The sequence below is a fragment of the Marmota monax genome, unplaced genomic scaffold, assembly GCF_021218885.2.
Source record: "Marmota monax isolate L192 unplaced genomic scaffold, Marmota_monax_Labrador192_F-V1.1 WCK01_AAM20220418_F8-fsc00059, whole genome shotgun sequence".
Lineage (NCBI taxonomy): Eukaryota > Metazoa > Chordata > Mammalia > Rodentia > Sciuridae > Marmota > Marmota monax.
Genome location: NW_026693595.1, coordinates 11,066,792 through 11,074,651, shown reverse-complemented (window position 1 = coordinate 11,074,651; position 7,860 = coordinate 11,066,792). Strand labels below are relative to the sequence as shown.

Here is a 7,860-nt window from a genome sequence, read left to right as displayed (position 1 = left end):
CCAATCCACAAAACTACAACTATCTTATATTTGATAAAGGGGCTAAAAGCATGCAATGGAGGAAGGATAGCATCTTCAACAAATGGTGCTGGGAAAACTGGAAATCCATATGCAACAAAATGAAACTGAATCCCTTTCTCTCGCCATGCACAAAAGTTAATTCAAAATGGATCAAGGAGCTTGATATCAAATCAGAGACACGCCGTCTGATAGAAGAAAAAGTTGGCTACGATCTACATACTGTGGGGTCAGGCTCCAAATTCCTCAATAGGACACCCATAGCACAAAAGTTAATAACTAGAATCAACAAATGGGACTTACTCAAACTAAAAAGTTTTTTCTCAGCAAAAGAAACAATAAGAGAGGTAAATAGGGAGCCTACATCCTGGGAACAAATTTTTACTCCTCACACTTCAGATAGAGCCCTAATATCCAGAGTATACAAAGAACTCAAAAAATTAGACAATAAGATAACAAATAACCCAATCAACAAATGGGCCAAGGACCCGAACAGACACTTCTCAGAGGAGGACATACAATCAATCAACAAGTACATGAAAAAATGCTCACCATCTCTAGCAGTCAGAGAAATGCAAATCAAAACCACCCTAAGATACCATCTCATTCCAGTAAGATTGGCAGCCATTATGAAGTCAAACAACAACAAGTGCTGGCGAGGATGTGGGGAAAAGGGTACACTTGTACATTGCTGGTGGGACTGCAAATTGGTGCAGCCAATTTGGAAAGCAGTATGGAGATTTCTTGGAAAGCTGGGAATGGAACCACCATTTGACCCAGCTATTCCCCTTCTCGGTCTATTCCCTAAAGACCTAAAAAGAGCATGCTACAGGGACACTGCTACATTGATGTTCATAGCAGCACAATTCACAATAGCAAGACTGTGGAACCAACCTAGATGCCCTTCAATAGACGAATGGATTAAAAAAATGTGGCATTTATACACAATGGAGTATTACTCTGCATTAAAAAATGACAAAATCATAGAATTTACAGGGAAATGGATGGCATTAGAGCAGATTATGCTAAGTGAAGCTAGCCAATCCCTAAAAAACAAATGCCAAATGTCTTCTTTGATATAAGGAGAGTAACTAAGAACAGAGTAGGGACGAAGAGCATGAGAAGAAGATTAACATTAAACAGGGATGAGAGGTGGGAGGAAAAGGGAGAGAGAAGGGAAATTGCATGGAAATGGAAGGAGACCCTCAGGGTTATACAAAATTTCATACAAGAGGAAGTGAGGGGAAAGGGGAAAATAATACAAGGGGGAGAAATGAATGACAGTAGAGAGAGAAGAGGGGAGGGGAAGGGAGGGGAGGGGGGATAGTAGAGGATAGGAAAGGCAGCAGAATACAACAGACACTAGTATGGCAATATGTAAATCAATGGATGTGTAACTGATGTGATTCTGCAATCTGTATATGGGGTAAAAATGGGAGTTCATAACCCACTTGAATCAAAGTGTGAAATATGATATATTAAGAACTATGTAATGTTTTGAACAACCAACAATAAAAAAATTAAAATAAATAAAATACAAATAAAAATAAAAGAAAAGCACCCCATAAATTAGTAACTTTTGAGTCCCACCTCTATTTGGTCATCCAAGAACAAGGTTTGTACCAGAAAACCACCTGGAGACAAACCTGGCCAGGGCCAAACCCTGGTTTGCATAAAGGCACAAACAACAAGGTCTGAGGGAGGGCTTGTTGGAGGTCAAGTAATAATGTAAGGGGGCTGGGGTTGTAGCTCAGTTGGTCGAGTGCTTGCCTTGTATGCACAAGGCCCTGGGTTCAATCCCCAGCACCACCAAAAAAACAAAATTAAAAAATTCTGGGCTGGGGATGTGGCTCAAGCGGTAGCACGCTCGCCTGGCATGCGTGCGGCCCGGGTTCGATCCTCAGCACCACATACAAACAAAGATGTTGTGTCCACCGAAAACTAAAATAAATAAATAAATATTAAAAAAAATAAAAGTAATAATGTAAGATGGTCAAGCCCTCCAGTCACGTGTGACAGGCTATGGAAGGAGGGGCAGATGACTTTCCTTTTTCTTTTCCTCCCAGTCAGCTACAACATTAATTAAGCAGAGGAGAGGGCTTAAACAGGTGATTCTCCTGTAGAGTCCAGATTCTATTTCTTACTGGGCTCTTTCCTGGTGTCTGAGCTTCAGCATCCTAGTGGAGATGTCAAATAAATGACAGAATATTTAAAGAATTTGGCATAGAATGGATGCTCAAGTAAGTGTTTGATAATGGAATGCCCTATTTCCATCTCCCATTTCAACTTTAACTTCCTGTTGCAATAAGTGAGGTGTGTGTGTGTGTGTGTGTGTGTGTGTATTTGGAAGAAGAATAAAATAAGTGATGTTACCCATAGGAATTATTAGGAATGTAGCACCTAAGTACATTACTTTTTCTCAACTTGCTTTTTGTTCTGCCCATTTTTAGGACACCATTGGACCCTACTGAAAAACAAAAGCAGAAGACTCATTTTTTTTTCTTTTGGTTCATCCCCAATACTATATGAGCATCAGTGACATAATAAATATATCTCAAGATCAACAAATTAATGAGTTACTAAAAATTAACATTCACCATTGCACAAAATATAAAAGTTTTTCTTATATCCTTGGGTGGGGGGTGCTTTATTTTGAATATTAAGCATTTGAAAATAAAAAAAAGATCTAACAGTTGTTTCTAAAATTGTGCAAGAGAACAAAACCACTTCAACAGAAAGGGAAAGCTCTCAGGTAATTGGATTTTAGACCTCAGTCAGGCCCCCATGGTCTGTCACAGGATCTTGGGTCACATTATGCTAGGCAGCAGGAGTGTACCACTGACTGGGTCTGGGACAGTTGCTGCCTCTAGGAAGCTAACTCTGTAATGGGAGGAAATTGGGCACCAAACGGTTAACTGTCCAATTGAGGATATCATCATAATTGCAGCAAGTGACATGAAGAAGAGGTAGAGGGTGCTTGTAAAGTGTTACTGGGAGTCCCAATGCAGAGTTCATCTGTAAACTCCGCCAGTACCCCAAAGCCAGGAACAGCAGATGCAGCCTTGGAGCACCAGAAGGAAACTGGTGTCTCTTTTAAAGGAAGCGGAGGCACACAGCTTCCCATGGGGACTTGAAATCCTACATCAGTAAGAACCCTGGGTGGACTCCCCCTTTTATGCCACCTAGATAACTCCATTATTTGTCTGTGACCCCCCTCATACTTTATGTACAAGCATGCATTGTTCACAGTCCATGATAATGATAGGGCATAGACAGATGTGAGTGTTGGAAACATAGATTAAGAAAATAATTCTCTAAAATGGGCCCACTGTGTTGATCCCCACATGCTTTCACTCTTAAAAAGAAATTGACCTTATTAAGCCTTGCATGACTTAAGTCCACAGGATGCGTTACATTCCATAGCAAACTACAAGTTGTCTTCAGGAGAAATGTTGGCCCAAAATAATGTCAATAAGACCACAAGTTACCCTGAAGGGGAGACTTTTGTGACCCTTACACAGATCAGATCCCAGATCTCAGGGAGATAAGAATAATTCCCCCTGACCATAAACTCTGAAAGAACGGGTTCCAATTAGAATCTGCCAGCATGGGCCAAAGTGACCTAGAATGGTCATGGCAGTAGGGATTTGAAAGTCTGATGTCATACTGCTGTCACTCAAATAATCAAAAAGTGGACCTGGGCGGGACTCTGGAAACTTTGCTGGGACCCACAATAAAATTGGGGAGACATGTTGTCCCTTTCCTCTCTGAGAAGACCCACTCTTTCCTCTGAGAGTACTCCCTTTCCCCCTTTTCCCTTCCCATAAACTCATGCCTGTTACTCTGAGCAGCATATCTGAAATCTTTCTGACCTGATTGCAAGAGTTGGGCTTTGAAGTGGGGCAGGGGCTCTGTGCTGACTCAGTTTTATGGAAGGCCACAGCCCTGTAACAGTAACAGTGTTACAGAATGAGTGCTGGGTGACCATTTGATGAATGAGTGAGTCCTATGTAGTCCCACAGAGCTTATCATAGGTCCTAAATAACTAGGCTTATGATCAAACTGCCATAGTCAAAGATCATTTGTCTCCCACACCAGCATCACAAACCAATCCTCTGTCATGTTCACAGCTTTGTACAGAATAGTTGATCCTTCTTTCCCCAAATACTAAATTCTCTTGCTTTCCTCAACTTCAATATGTCTTAAATTCCTCCTTTTTTCCCCAACAAATTTATTAGGTCTTTATCATGTGTCAGGCTCTGTTCTCAGTCCTGGAGAATAACAGAGAATGAAGTAGGAACAAGCTCCCTAATTTTATGTTTCAAGAGAGTCTCATAGCAGACATCAAAACAGTAACCAAGTAAGGAAATAAGTTTTCTGAAAAAGGTAAACATAATAATATCTACCTGATTGCAAGCCTTCCTATAAAACAATAGTACTCAAGACCCTGCTTATACTAATAAACATCAGACACATGCATCAAGAGCATAGAGGTCAGAAGCAGACCCTAACGCAGATAGTCGATTGATTTTTGGCAAAGTTGCAAAGAGAATTCAATAGAATTCAGTGAAAATCTTCCAAAAATGATGTGAAAATCATTGATATCAGCATACAATTTAGAGAGGAACTTCCATATCTCATAATATCTATAAAAATTGGCTTTAAAGAGATCATAGATTGAAACTAAAACTTCTAGAAGAAAACATCAGAGAAAATCTTTGTGGCCTCGATTTAGATGAGGAATCCTTAACTATGATCCCCAAAACTCTATGGAAAAGGGGGAAAAGATAAATTAGTTTTGATGGAATATAATTAATAACTTATAATCAAAATTGAGAAATTATAATATTTGAAAGACACATGAAAAGAATGAAAGCACAAGTTACACACTGGATGAAACTATTGTAAATGACAAATCTGAAAAAAAAAAAAAACTTATGCCTCAAATGTAAAAAGAACATGTGATGGAACACTTTCCCAAGAAGAAGAAAACAACTTAATGATTAAAAGGGAAGAGGATGAAAGATTTGGACAAACATTGCACACAAAAAAATGACATAATAGTAAATAAGCACATGAACAGAGCTCAGGCCTATTAATCATTGTGCAAATGCAAGTTAAAACCACAATGAGATGCATTACATACCTATTAGAATGGCTAACAGTCTCTAAAAATCTGTCAATATAAAGTGCTGGTGAAGATATGGAGCTCTGGAATTCTGGTACAGCCACTTTGGAAACACTTTGACAGTTTTTTTATGTAAATATTTACCATATGACCAAGGAATCTCACACCTAGGTCTTACACAGGTGGAATAAAAACTTACCTTCACACTAAACACTGTATTTGAAGTTTTGTGACAATTTTATTTGTAATCACCAAAAACTGGAAACAACTGAAATAACTTCTAAATGGAGAATGTTTGTGGAAGATTCATGTAATGGAATAACACAATGAAAAGGAATGAAGAACTGATACTTATAACAATATATATTCATTTCAAATACATTGTTCTCGGTGAAGGAAGCCAGATTCAAAAGACTCCATACTATCTGATTCCATTTATATGTAATTCTGAAAAAAGAAATGGTGGCATCCAAATAGAGAGTTGTAAGGAAAGAGGAGATATGCATGAAGAGACTTCTCGGAAAGAACAGTAAGAACAAGAGCCTAAGGCAAAAGAGCCCATTGACTAGCAAATATAAGTCATAGTTTATCTTTTGCTATAAACCTATAGAAAAGAAAAAGTTCTTTTATTTATTTATATATAACAGTGGAATGCATTACAATTCTTATTATACATATAGAGCACAATTTTTCATATTTTGGTTGTATACATAGTATATTCACACCAATTTGGGTCTTCATACCTGTACTTTGAATAATAATGACCCATCACATTCCACCATCATTAATTACCCCTTGCTCCCCCCTTCCCCTTCTACACCTCTGCCCTATCTAGAGTTCGTCTATTCCTCTGATGCTCTCTCTCCCTATCCCACTAGGAATCAGCCTCCTTATATCAAAGAAAACATTTGGCATTTGGTTTTTTGGGATTGACTAACTTCACTTAGCATTATCTTCTGTAACCCCATCCATTTATCTGCAAATGCCATGATTTTCTTCTCTTTTATTGCTTAGTAATACTCCATTGTATATATATGCCACATTTTTTTATCCATTCATCTGTTGAAGGGCATCTAGGTTGGTTTCACTGTTTAGCTCTTGTGAATTGTGCTGCTATAAACATTGATGTGGCTGTGTCCCTGTAGTATGCTGTTGTTAATTCCTTTGGGTATAGACTGAGGAGAGGGATATGTGGGTCAAATGGTGGTTCCATTCCCAATTTTCCAATAAATCTCCATACTGCTTTCCATATTGGCTGCACCAATTTGCAGTATCACCAGCAGTGTATGAGTGTACCTTTTTCCCCACATCCTCGCCAACACTTATTGTTGTTTGTATGCATAATAGCTGCCATTCTGACTGGAGTGAGATGAAATCTTAGAGTGGTTTTGATTTGCATTTCTCTAATTGCTAGTGATGATGAACATTTTTTCATGTTTGTTGATTGATTGTATATCATCTTCTGAGAAGTGTCTCTTCGGGTCCTTGGCCAATTTATTGATTGGATTATTTGTTTTCCAGTGTCTAGCTTTTTGAGTTCTTTATATACCCTAGTGATTAGTGCTCTATCTGATGTGTGAGGGGTAAAGATTGCTCCCAAGATGTAGGCTCTCTATTCACCTCACAGATTTTTCTTTTGCTGAGAAGAAACTTTTTAGTTTGACTCCATCCCATTTATTGATTGTTGATTTTAATTCTTGTGCCTCAGGAGTCTTATTAAGAAAGTTGGGGCCTAATTCCACATGATGGAGATTAGGGCCTACTTTTTCTTCTATTAGTCTCAGGGTCTCTGCTTTTATTCCTAAATCCTTGATCCATTTTGAGTTGTTTTGTGCATGGTGAGAGATAGAGGCTTAATTTCATTTTGTTGTATATGTATTTCTGGTTTTTCCAGCACCATTTGTTGAAGAAGCTATCTTTTCTCCAATGCATGTTCTTGGCACCTTTGTCTAACATAAGATAACTGTAGTTTTGTGAGTTAGTTTCTGTGTCCTCTATTCTGTACCATTGGTCCACCAGTCTGTTTTGGTGCCAATACCAATCTGTTTTTGTTACTATTGCTCTGCAATATAGTTTAAGGTCTGGTATAGTGATGTCACCTGCTTTACTCTTCCTGCTAAGGATTGCTTTAGCTATTCTGAGTCTCTTATTTTTCCAGATGAATTTCATGATTGCTTTTTCTATTTCTATGAGGAATGCCATAGGGATTTTGATCAGAATTGCATTAAATCTGTATAGTGCTTTTAGTAGTATGGTCATTTTGATAATATTAATTCTGCCTATCCAAGAACAAGGTAGATCTTTCCATCTTCTAATGTCTTCTTTGATTTCTTTCTTTAGGGTTCTGTAATTTTCATTATATAGATCTTTCACCTCTTTAATTAAGTTGATTCTAAGTTGGTTTTTTGTTTGTTTGTTTGGTTGGTTTTTTTGTTTTTTGGTTGTTGTTGTTTTTTTTTTTTTTTTTTTGAGGCTATTGAGAATGGGGTAGTTTTCCTCATTTTCCTTTCTCAGGATTTGTCACTGATTTACAGAAATGCCTTTGATTTATGGGTGTTGGTTTTATATCCTGCTACACTGCTGAATTCATTTACTAGTTCTAGCAGTTTTCTGGTGGAACTTTTAGGGTCTTCTAGGTATACAATCATATCATCAGCCAATAGTGCCAATTTGAGTCCTTCTTTTCCTATAGGTATCCCTTGAATTTCTTTTGT

At 38.0% G+C, this 7,860-nt stretch overlaps 1 non-coding gene across 1 annotated transcript; it reads left to right on the top strand.

The window, feature by feature from the left end:
- The first annotated feature begins 1,757 nt into the window (after positions 1-1,757).
- On the top strand, positions 1,758-1,830 carry Trnat-ugu (transfer RNA threonine (anticodon UGU)). The gene has a single exon. It is a non-coding gene; the product is annotated as a tRNA-Thr (tRNA).
- Positions 1,831-7,860: the final 6,030 nt, after the last annotated feature.